The sequence below is a fragment of the Dipteris shenzhenensis genome, chromosome 5 (genome assembly GCF_047967505.1).
Source record: "Dipteris shenzhenensis isolate YYH24624 ecotype China chromosome 5, Dip_SZ_1.0, whole genome shotgun sequence".
In the NCBI taxonomy this organism is placed as follows: domain Eukaryota; kingdom Viridiplantae; phylum Streptophyta; class Polypodiopsida; order Gleicheniales; family Dipteridaceae; genus Dipteris; species Dipteris shenzhenensis.
Window position 1 is genome coordinate 55540319 of NC_141600.1, and position 12452 is coordinate 55552770.

General features: G+C 45.5%; 1 protein-coding gene across 2 annotated transcripts in view; it reads right to left on the bottom strand.

Annotated features, from left to right (window-relative positions):
* Positions 1-12452, bottom strand: part of LOC147902219 (uncharacterized) — a 33069-nt gene that overhangs the window by 18653 nt on the left and 1964 nt on the right. The window lies entirely within an intron of this gene.

Genomic DNA, 12452 nt, shown 5'->3' on the forward strand with positions numbered 1-12452 from the left:
ACCTGGCATCCAGAAAAGACCAAACTTATGCAAGATATGCCATAAGGGATGGTATGCTGAAAAGAAATGGCAAGTTAGTAGTACCTAATCAGAATGATCTCAGACAGAGAGTCATTCGACAATGCCATGATAGCCCATGTGTGGGACATCCAGGAGTCGAGAAGACATATGATCTCGTGAAGCGAGATTTCTTTTGGCCAAAGATGAAAAAGCATATTCATGAATATGTGACACGTTGTTTTTCGTGTCAAGTAAGTAAGGCAGAACGGGTAAAGCCACTCGGACTTTTACAGCCCTTGGAGATACCACTAGGTAAGTGGGAGAGCATTTCCATGGACTTTATTGTAGGACTGCCTATGACACAAGGTGGATATGATTCTATCCTCGTGGTGGTTGATCGTCTTACCAAGATGGCTCACTTCATTCCAACTAGAGAGTCTGTTAGTGTCCCGCAAGTGGTGGATTTGTTTATTAGACATATATTTCGTTTGCATGGATTACCCAAATCCATAGTATCACACAAAGATGTCAAATTTACTGGTCATTTCTGTGCTATTTGAGACACTAAGGACTGAGTTGGGAATGAGTAGTGGGGATCATCCAGAAACGGATGGTCAGACGAAAAGAATCAACCGAATTTTAGAGGATATGCTGAGAGCATATGTGTCATTGAGGCAACATACATGGGACAAGCGGTTGCCATTGTTAGAGTTTACCTACAATGATAGAAAACATTCCTCTACAAGGTTCAGTCCGTTTGAGCTAAACTATGGTTATAGACCAGCGAATCCAACTATAGTTGGAATACCTCAGAAAGTGCCTAGTGCCGCGAACTTTGTGGTTCAGATGTGGGAGATGCTAGCACTTGCGAGAGCTAACATCCGCCAAGCTATGGATAGAGCTAAGGCGTATGCGGATGAAAACCGATCCGCTAGAGAATTTAAGTTTTTTCTCATAGTTCCTTCGCACTCTAAGTCTTTGACTGCAAGAGAGTGTGCTAAGTTATCACCTCGATATTGTGGGCCATGGTTAATTCTAAAAAGAATAGGCAATGTAGCCTACAAATTAGAATTGCCATAGGATTGTAAGGTGCACCCAGTGTTTCATGTTTCTCGTTTAAAGAAATTTTTGCATACAGGTGACTCACTAATCGAAGGTGTTGTTTTGTTTCAGGAGATAGAGGATAATGCAAGACACAAACCAATAGGAATCCAGGACCGAGGAATAATGCAAGTGCACAATCGGAAGATACCCACGGTGTTGGTTGCATGGCATGGTCTACCTCTATTAGAAGCTACCTAGGAATCCGTATACCATTTACGAAGAGTGTTCCCAGACTTTATCATTGAGGACGCTAATGTTGAAGAGGGAAGGAATGTTACGCTCAAGTCGTGGTAACATGACCTCGGAAGGGTCAGTCGACATTTTCCTTTAAAGGATCAATGTTTGTATTATATTTGTTTGGGCTTCATGTAAATGATCAAAAAGGAATAAAGGTCAAGGTCCTTGGTGTGGGTGACATGGCACTAGATTAGGTGGATCTAAGGCCAAGGGACTTTAATGCATTAAATGTGCCTAGGGACAAATGTTTCAAAGATATCCCAAGAGAGGGGTAAATAATGCATTAAGAAAGGATCCTAAATTTAAGACATGTGGCATACTAGATCTATATGAGTTTGGGGCTCGTTGGAATCAAGCAAGCAGAGAGCTTTGACGAAATGAATCTTTTTGGGATTTTCAGCAGTGAGGCTTGCAACCAACAAGGTTGGCTGGGAGGATAGACTAAGTGCCTTCGCCCGTTATTCAATGCAAAACTAGAAGCAACGAGATTGTGAGGTAACATCCTCTCCCTTGCAGCAGGCCCTGGGTCCCTCTTCCCAAGCGCAGTCTAGTCCTAGTGCGTCCTCCACACAGCTGAGCTCAAGTGGTCCGTTTTCACAGCTTCCAAGTCCCAAGCCTCGTTCAGATGTTCTGATGGTGATGGTGATAGTGATGGTGATGATGATGATGTCATATGAGATAGTTGACTACCGAAAATGTCTCAGAGATTTTTTTCTTATATGTTTCTCATTTTTTTAACTTTTTATCGAAGTGATGGAATTAATTGTATGGCTCAATTATTGATGGAGACATGCCAGGGCTGCACCTGTGAGTGGCCGATAGCACTGTATCTCTGATTTCATGCCCCCATTGCCTTAGCTCTGCGTCTAACCAGGGCTACTGTGAGTCGTGACCCCCGTCAGGCGAGACCCGACTCTAAACAGGGAGGGGATGTAGCCTCTGCCTAGAGAGTTCTCGCAGCTAGGACCGTGGAACTATCTTGAGATCCCTGACAGATACCCGATGGCTCTAGAGGTGTTTGTCTTGATTTTGCAGCCCCGAGGAGTCTCTATAGAAGTGTTTGGCTCGCGGTCGTGCCCTTACTGGGGGTTTCTCTTCATGGCATCCAAAGAGAGCAATGGACTCCCACACTGTTCGACCTAATGATGCAGCAACAGATGTTTGACATGATGGAGGAGTGGCTTGGCCCCCAGGGAAGGGAGATGTGGGTCACCCATGGTCACACCACCACTTTTCAGCTTGGCTTCTCAGCTGACCGTCGGGAGCTGGGTGTTGCAATCTGTGTGCTGCGCCTAGGACTTGAGGTTCAACTGAAGCAGGCCACGTATTAGACTCTACAACTTTGTGCAGACAGATTAGGGGTTGAGTCCTCATTTCTGAGGCAATGGGCCACCAAGGTCAGCATCGAGCCAGTTATGCCCTTGGTGCGACGCCATATTGACACTGATTACTCCCCCTCTAAACCCGCAGCGAAGTCCTAGAGGTCTCAGGTTTCAGTACAGGCTCCCACTCATAGCAAGCTCTGTTCTCCACTCCCCCCACCTCCCCATGAGTTGGACCATGGTGAGTTGGAACGTGCACCGACTCCACGACCACGCGCGTCAACAGCCGCAGCATCTACAGGAGTTGCAGAGGGCAGTGGTTGGGTGAACAATGGACTTCCTCTTGATCCAAGAGCATATGTTTTCAGCCGCAAATGTTCGATGTAGACAGCACCTTCTTCCAGGGAGAGGCCCTGAGGTGTGGTCCCCCGTGGTTGACAGGAGTGGGGGGGGTTGCATTTTGGTGTCCCAGTCCGTTGGAGCCGATGTGTACGATCAAGGCGAGCTCATCCCAGGTAGAGCAGTATGAATGGGTTTGAGGGTTGGGCCAGGATTGGGGTTCTCAATGTATATGCCCCAGCTGACTTCAGCGGAGCAGTGAGGAGCTTCGCACCCATGCTACCATACTCTTCAGAGGAGAGAGAGAGAGAGAGAGAGAGAGAGAGCTTTGCGGCGAGACTTGGCCTCCATTGAACATCTTCGGGAGCAGAATTCAAACTCGCAGTGGTTAGTAGACCGGTATGAGTGCGCTCACTTGGAGCTTCAGGATACTGAGGTGAGACGGGCTGAGTACTCCTACCACTCCTCCCGGTGGGTACAGCAGGGTGACAGGATGACCATGAAGCAGTTCTTTCAGGCCACTGGCCCTAGATCAGCTGGTGCACAGTTGCAGACATTCAGAGACTCTAGTGGGCAGATGCATTCGGATGCGCAGGAGATCTTAGAGTTCACCTCGGATCTCTATCGGCGCCTATTCCAAGCCAATCAAATGGTTGTATAGTCCGCCACTCTGGTGTTAGCCTCTGTTACAGAGAATCCCTAGGCAATGAGCTGGAACCTCTCGCAACAGGGGTGTCGTTCTGACAGCCAGCATTTACTTTTCGTTGATTTTCACGGTTGGCACCTTTATGGTATTTGCCAACTTGTATGATCGCTTTTTTACAAGCACTAATAGAAGTTCTTTTCTCTGGGGGGGGGGGGGGGGGAGAACAATGAGGTTATTACAACCAATTCCACAGTAGCTCTCACGGGTCTTCCCTCCCTAGAGCAATCTCAGCACAGTTAGCAAAGATGGAGGTCGAGTCTCTTAGAGACGTCTACCATCCAAGGGGGTCTCAGAATTTCTCCACGTAGCTATCAGGGATCATCGACCCCTCTCACCATCTCCGCTCAGTCAGCATGCACTGGTGATGAGCCTCTCAAGCCTATCACCCATGGAAATCAACCAGTTTCAGTAGTGTGTTCTCTTAGGGTTCCCACCCTAGGGAATCATTCAGTCAATGCAATTAAGTCGGATGGGCCTTCCACTCATCCGACATTTCAGCATGTCCAATTAGCCTGCGGGTCTTCCACCCAGGGAGCTCAGTCAACTGGATCAGTTTCTTCAGAGAACCAAATAGTTTTCACCATCATTCTTGATGGGTCATTAACCCCTGGATACGTTTCAGTCCCATCAGCAATTGCAGCATACGAGTCTCTTGGGTCTACCACCCAAGGGGGTCATCCCCACGGTTAGTTCTCTTCGAGCTTCCACCCAAGGGGACAACACCCCAGTTTCAATAGACAGTTGTGATGGGTCTTTGGCCCATCCGGCTCTGCATCAGCTGCATTCAGTTCCTCTTGGTTTCCCGCCCTTGGTGCTCAGTTGGCCACATAACTTTCAGTAGGCACAACTCACATATCTCATCAGGAGTTTCAGAACTAATGGGCTCAGTTTCCAGTCCCACTGGGCCTGAGGCTCAACAGGAGGGGGTGTCTCAGGAGTCTGCCAGACCAGTTTCAAGCCTAGTAGGAATTGCAGTATCATTCACTAGAGAGGTTGACAAACACCTTACCATTATTGTGTCCTTCACTCCGTGAAATTAGTCATGCAGTTTCCTCTTCATCAAATCCTGAGCCACCAGCAGAGGCAGTGACAAGTGACCACACCGACAGTTCTCTTGGTGTTGCCATCCTGTCTCAAGGGAGGTGTGATCATCAGTCTTGATCCTGTCTTCCTTCCTCTGACAAGCATCCTCAGTTCTAGAGAGTTCTTCATTCTTCCAAGGAGCATGTATTCATTCCATCTCTCAGTTCTTTCGAGATGCAGCTACTTCATTCGAGGTGTTCTCAGCCGTTCCAGACATCTCACGGTTCTTTCAGGCACCATCACAGTCAGTAGGTTCAGTAGAGGGGTGCTCCAATCCATTCAGAGGAATGCTTATCAGTCCTCGCCATCTCTCAGTCCCATTGCAGCTCCCGGCATCACAATTCCAGCTTCCAAGAGGTGACAGAGCTTTTACCTCTCCACAATTCTCACTCCAACAGAGGTGGCAGGTGTGGCAGTCATGCAGACAGTAGTACCTCGATTTCTGGGAGTGCATTTGAGTATTCTGAAATTTCCGATCATTTTGTTTTGGTTGCCTTGTCTCAGTGGCTTCATCACCAACCATTCTATGTGGGTGGTTCTTCCACAGTGGGGAGGGTGCATGCCACCAGTTGGTAGCCAGTATCGTGCCATTAGCCTTCCAGAGCTCAGTGCCTCTACATCAGCAGCCCAAACAATCTTTAAGAGTTCACGAGGACAGCATGCAATTCATATTTCCAGGAGCCTACCAAAGAGCCATACCACCCAGTGTCGGGAGTTAGCTGTGGTAGTGTGGTGGGATGATTTCATTGATTTGACACGACAATTCAGTATCAAATCTTCACAGTAGTACCAATTCTCAAGAGTCTATATTGAACTGCAGTTTTACCGCAAAACAGGGCACTACTTTTTCAGGAATCTACAACAGTACAGTCTCGGTGTTAGTGCCAGACTGTTATTTCCATCTTGGAAGGCCAGTCAAGTTTCGATCCGCAATAAGTGGTGGTCATAATCGCTTTGGCTTGGTAGGTTCATTCAGACCCAAGGATATTTTGTCGTATGCTGTTGCCCCTTTGTAAGCCCTTTTCCAGAGACCAGTCAGGCACAAGCTGCGTGGGTCCATTCCCAGCCCCCCCATTCACGGGCCATAGCAACAAGTTCATTAGAGGGGAATGTCACGTGCATCAGTGCCACGCACAGATGGCAGTGACACCTAGCTGCACAGTCAACAATTCCCGGCATATCTCAGAGCATTTGGGCAAGGATTCAATGCCTTTTGAGGGCCTTCCAGCAGCCCAACCAAGGGCCATCTCCGTCGCCCAAGGTCAGCATTACATGGTGACCGTCAGGTCATTTGACCCAACCAGTCAGTCAGTTGACCCAAGTCAGTCAGCCAGCGGGCCTGTTTCAGGCCTATAAAAGAGGCTGTTTTGCTGCTTATTTTGGATTCCAATACCAGCCTTCCTCCAGCCTCTGCTCCCGCCCTTTTCCACACCAATCCAGCTCCAGAGGCAGCCATACAGCCCCTACAGATCGCAATTGAAGGCAGCACCTGCACGCAGCATACAGCAGGGTTTGGGACAGCAACCAAGGTCAAGGTTTGGCAGTCTGTTTCAGCAGCATAGCTTGTTCTCCCACAGTCCCAGTTAGGAGAGTTTCCAGCTCAGTTTTGTATGCAATTTTGGCACTCATTTACAGATGGTAGTTAGGGCATTTTTGCCAGCATAATAAATAAAGCTTTCCACACCATGACTTTCTGAAACTTAATCTATATCAGCATAAGGAAGAAGCATAGGGAGGGCCTGGCATCCAGAGGAGTCTACAGCAAGGAGGGGCAGCAAACTCTCGAGATTCATGCAGCTTCCAAGACATGTGAGGTAAGTTCAGTTGGCTGTTTTTTGGACAGCAAGTTTCTCAGTTCTAATCATTTCGTTCAGCAAGGTTGAGAAGCTGAGATGGCGACTTCACACTATCTTTCCATTCTCAATTTCAGTGCGTGAAAACTTGATGGACCTAACTGTCCACTCTCCTCACTTCATGAAGGCTATGCAAGTTTACAAACTCCAGGGAATCAGAAAAAGTGCTACGGCAACACTATCAAATCCAGCATTGCTATAAGCGTGACAAGAGCAACTCTCTCTCAGTCCTGATACAGACCACAAAGCAAAATGTGATCCCACAATCCATCTGGTGGGTAGTGCTCATGAAGCATGGAAGATATTGAAGAATTGGTAAGAGACCGGCGATTCCACAAGCATTTGAATCTCCAGAACCAACTCTACGCACAGAAGCTTGCAAAGGGGTAAGAGGTCGAATAATTGCTCAATATGCGGATAAATCAGCCTTAATGGGTGAGCACCTGTACACCAAAAATCTAGTAAGACTTGTACTCAGCAAGCCACCAAGGCTTTGTGACGGCACTGACCATGAGTCAAAGGAGCAGCCCAGTCATTTTGAAGGAGCTCCATGCCATGGTCTTGGAGGAACAGCTACGGATGAAGATGTTTGAGCTTAGACACAAAACCAATAGTTCAATGACCAAGCCAAGGGCAAGGACGAAGGGAAGCAAGGCTATCCAGAAAAGAAGATGCAAGAGGAAGGGCCTTGAGATGCAAACAAAAAGAAGAAATCGTGTGTTTCTACTGCAACAAATTGGGGCATGCAGGAATAAAGCACTGATCAGTATGATGGCAAAGAGAAGCTCAACAGCAGCAATGTAGTCATTGATGCATAATGCCTTATCATTGAAGAGAAACCCATCAATACAAATGTAGTATCTAATTCAAAAGATACCTAGTATGTTGACACCTGCTGTGCCACAACCATGAATGGAATAGATAGAAAAGTTAAACTTGAGACTTGGCCAATCGATTGCCAAGTTTGTGTTTCCTTAGCGATAAAGCGTTTCAGAGTTTGGTCTCAATCGAAAGGTTTCTTTGTTAGTATGGCTACGACCACACTTTCTCCATCCTTCTCAATCCTCATATCTTCTCATCCAAGACTTTGTCCTTAGGCACTCGTCCTGTACTCCATGCCAAGCCCCACATAGGGGGTGCAGCCACATCTTTGAGTATTTTTGCCAGTCTCGAGTTTGTGAGAAATTGAATGCTAAATGCCCGCTAATGAGATTCCACCCGACCTCCTCATGCACTCTTTCATCCATTAGAGCGAACTTTATCTTACAAGCAATGTGCTGTGAGAAAACAAGAGGTCTACTAGAAAGTGGAGCTGGATCTGGAGAATTCGCTACAAATCCAGTGGGTCCCCTTAACTGAGGCACTTGAAGCATGAGCATCAGCCCAAGCCCAGTTAGGGCAGTGTCCGCAGCCAACCTCGATAGACCTAAGTAGCTCATCCTCCTGCTCCATGCGAGATTAGAAGACTGCTTCATCAACGTGTAATATGGATTGCTCTTTGATCTACAATATCCTATACAACAATAGGGCAAGGTCCAATCCCCTTTCCATCAACCTTAAATATAAGTCATATTGGCGTTTAAAGGTGATGTTTGTGTCTTCGCAGCAATACTTGCAGTTCCCTTCCTTGATCTGATTCCCTTGTACCTAGACATGTCAAGGTTGTGTAAAGAGGGTCGATTTTTTTCACCATCGAGAAAAATGAGTGAGATTGAAAAAGCAGCACGAGGATTAAAAAGGGGCTGATTGCTGAGCATGAGGATGAGAATTTAGGCTGAGCAGATGAAGGGGCCGAGCAGAAGTAGAGGAGAAAGAGAGGCAGAGTGGATGTAGAGGGATTGGATGGCCTAAGAAAATGCACAAGGCTGGGCAGATGGAGAGGTCCTAAGCATGGACAGGCAGCTGACCTGAGTACAGAGAAGCTGGCATGGGCTGTGTGGGTTGTGCAGAGGATGAGAGTGGGTTGTGTGGTCACACTATGCGAGCAGGTACCAAATCTATGAGCACACAAATAGGTACAGGCTGAGGCTTGTGCACACAGGTGTGGCACAAATTCATTGGAGCTTGACTATTGTACACGCAGCATTTTGGAACATGAGTACCCTGCTGTTTTTATTATTTGGCCTACAGGTAAGACAAATACCTCTAATAACTTATATCATTAGAGGCATGATTCTTACTACTCTTTCATCAGTTCTTCAATGAGCGGATTTGGATAATGATCCACTTCTAGTGCTGGCAGATTGATCCCTTGTCTTCCTTGACACTGGGATCTCCTTATTGTGATCAATTCCAAGGAACATAGGGCAATAACAAACTATTTTTACAGCAATTCCTTCAAATTTTCTCAACTATCAGATCTCTGGCCAGGAATCACTTAGAACCATCATATAGCAGCTTTCAAAGTACCATTATATACCTCTAATGACCTAATCATTAGAGGCACGATTCTTACTACTCCTTCATCAGTTCTTCAATGAAGGATTTGGATGATGATCCACTACTAGTGCTGGCAGATTGATCCCTTGTCTTGTCTTCCTTAACATCGGGATCTCCTTATCGTGATCAATTCCAAGGGACACCATCATATAGCAGCTTTCAGAGAAACCCAAATTCAAGACTCATAAATGTCTTTTCTTCAAACTCCTGAGTCAATAGTTTTTTTATTTCCAAACTTAATGCATTAATAGAGGTTGAAAAGGCATTACAGTACGTGACAGTCACACTTTCAGCGAAATTTGGCTGTCAAATTGCTGATGTGGCATCTATACCTGTCAGAGGAGGAATTCCAAAGGAACAAAGTAAGACTTCAACCAAATCAGATGAGCCTGGGAATGTTGCATTAGTAAACCTGTGCAAAGCTGATTACTAAAGCTGGTTACGATCTGATGCATAATCTAGCAGATCGCAGCTAAAACGGCTGTTTTGCATGCACTTCCAAATTTTTGTATGTCAATGAGATCATTGATCATGAGGGAAAATGGTCAATGATCTCATCAACTAAATGCATTGCGGGAGAGGGGCTCTATTTTATTCGCTCCTTTGACTATTTTTAGTGGAAGCAGGGGCAGAAAGCCATCCAAGACTTGGACATTGTGGTGGCCTTCCAACTCGAACATGTGTTTGAGGGGGCGTGGGGCTTGGTGCTCGTGGCCAATTTGTGGCACAGGTAACGACACACTAATACAACCACACTCAGACCATTATTCAACGTTTTGTGACCGCATATCTGTAAACCATGACTGATACCAAAAGTTTGAACTTCCTGCCCATTTTAAAAGTCCAGTTTGCTGGCTGGCTGACGTGTGAAGGCAACTCTGCTGATAGAATTTTGCAAGGAGGTACATTATATGCTCAAGATGTAGTGCTCAAATTTCCACACAGAAATGTTGGAATTTTGCCCTCAATTTCCATAATTTTTTAGCTTTGATAGCACTTTAAAGAATGATGTACTATAACTGTCTAGAGAACGTACTGCTACCTAGACCACATTCAGGGTAGCATCATGAAGGAGACAAATAGAACTTGCATAGAGAAACTAGAAATCCAAACTACTCTTTGATTGGGATGGAGTGTAAGCTGTCCACCCAACAGGCAGTAGCAAGGCTGCCAAGTAGTAGGAAGCCACGAGCCTTAGGCTTGGAACAAGAATGCACGCTTGCTACGAATTCCAATTTGGAATTATACATTAAATTGCATGGAGTAACGATGCATAGTACAACAGTAGGACGTGCCGCCTTAGTATACTGAAATCAGGGTTAGAGCTTAATATATACCTTCATAAGACTAGATCTTTGAAATTTAAATATTTTTATAAAACAATTGAAATAATAAAAAGTAGGTTTGTTAGTGACTTTAAACAAAATTAGGAATAAATGAGAAAATAAAATTATAAACCTAGTAAGCAAAGCTACACTTACGTTCTCAGTACCCAAGCATAAGCTGCCATATGGGTTTCAGAATCTCTTGGGTAGGTCCATGTATGCTGGTGTGAAGGTTAATGCTGTATGTCCGGCAGCTTATGGCAGCTCACCATTTACACTACATTTTGTGTATGAGATGATGCATGGCAGCCATGGGCCCACAAAACTAAAAACCCTACATCTTGCACCCACTGGAGGTGACAGTTATAGATCTGAATAGCCTAAACTACTAATCTACTAGTCCCTAGGGTACGTCCATGTGGAAGATATGTCCATATGTCCATGAATGCCATACATCTGTCAGCTTATAGCAGCTCACCGTTTTCACGACAGTTGTCTATGAGATGATACATGGCAGCCCATGGGCCCACAAAACTAAAAACCCTAAATCTTCCACCCACTAGAGGTGATGGAGTTATTGATATGAATAACCTAAACTGCTAATCTACTCTCAGACCCACAGAGCCAAACAAATAATTCAGCCAAATTACAATGTTGAGCCTATGTTATTCCACCTTGGAAATGCTGCCTACATGAAGTCCATTTAAGAATCTTCTCGTCAGCCTATCTTGTGTTGCATCTGCAACTACTCTTCTGACATGGAGAAACAGATTTGTCAGTGGTGTCACACTTTGTCATTGGACTTTGTGATCTGGTATCTGTGTGTGCAGAGGTCCCATGTGTCGCAAAATGAAATGGTGGCAATGCAAGATAGAACCTTCTCGGTTGTCATAAGCAATTGGTTTTATTATTAGTTTGCTTGTTTGGGACGTGTCAACAAAGAGGGAAGCACTTCGCTCTCCCAAGTTCTTTAACAAAGGTGTTAGAGAGAGATTATCACGGAAGAAAAATGTTGCAAGTCCATCAACATCCCTACTCTCTATCTGGATTCTGCAAGCAGGCAAAGACTAACTTGCAAGCCCATGTCCTCTCTTGCCAGCCTTTCCAATGGGCTGAAAGTCTCTTACTCTCTAAGGAATGGGTTCCTGATCTTCGGCATACATGTTCAAAGTAGTCTTATTAACAAGAAGTGTTTGGCACATATTTTGGAGACATTGGTACATCACTGATTTATCAGACGTAGGTAAAAGCATCTTTGCTTAGCTGAAAGGGTGCCTTTGTAAGTCAATTGCTTTGATTGGGGTGTCAAGTGAAGAGTGCTTGGTTATGACATCCACACCAATCAAGATATTGAAGAGCCAGATGGATTTTAAAAGAGGAGATCATGGTACACAAGCACAGACCTAGGCCTCCTTGAAAGACCATACTGTGATATGGATCTTGCAAGATCATCACAGAGAGGGGAATCGTCAATTATGAACTTCAGAGACGGGGTCATTCAGACCAAGATTTTTACCAAGCTCCTGATCAAATGAAAGGCCTAACCAGCTGATGAAGGCTATAAGAGAGCATCATATAAGAATAACCCAATCTCTTGCCCGGCTGATTCAACTCCATATTTTCCTCCATTTTGGTGGAGGGCACCCCCTCCACTACGGGAGCTCCTCACAGACAAACATTGCTTTTAAATTTCTGGTAAATTTTATTAAGGCGCAGATGACTGTAAAAGTGAGGACACTTAGACCTAGATCATACCCATGCTAACTGTGCTAAGGAGAACATAAATAGAACGGGTACCCTCGACTCCCCCACGCACTCGCTGCTGCTCCCCCCCCTTCTATACCCTCCCGTCCCTCCCTTCCTCCTCTCTCTTCTTCGTTCTTCTTCACTAGTCCTGCTACAGTACACAAATCATCCAAAAGTATGGCTTACTCCATGGGACAAGCAAAAAAGTAGAATTGCCCCCAGTTTTTGGCAAAGGAAACTATTGATATGAGAATGAAGTTTAGGCTGAAATATTGCAACGGGCCAATGCAACCTGGTT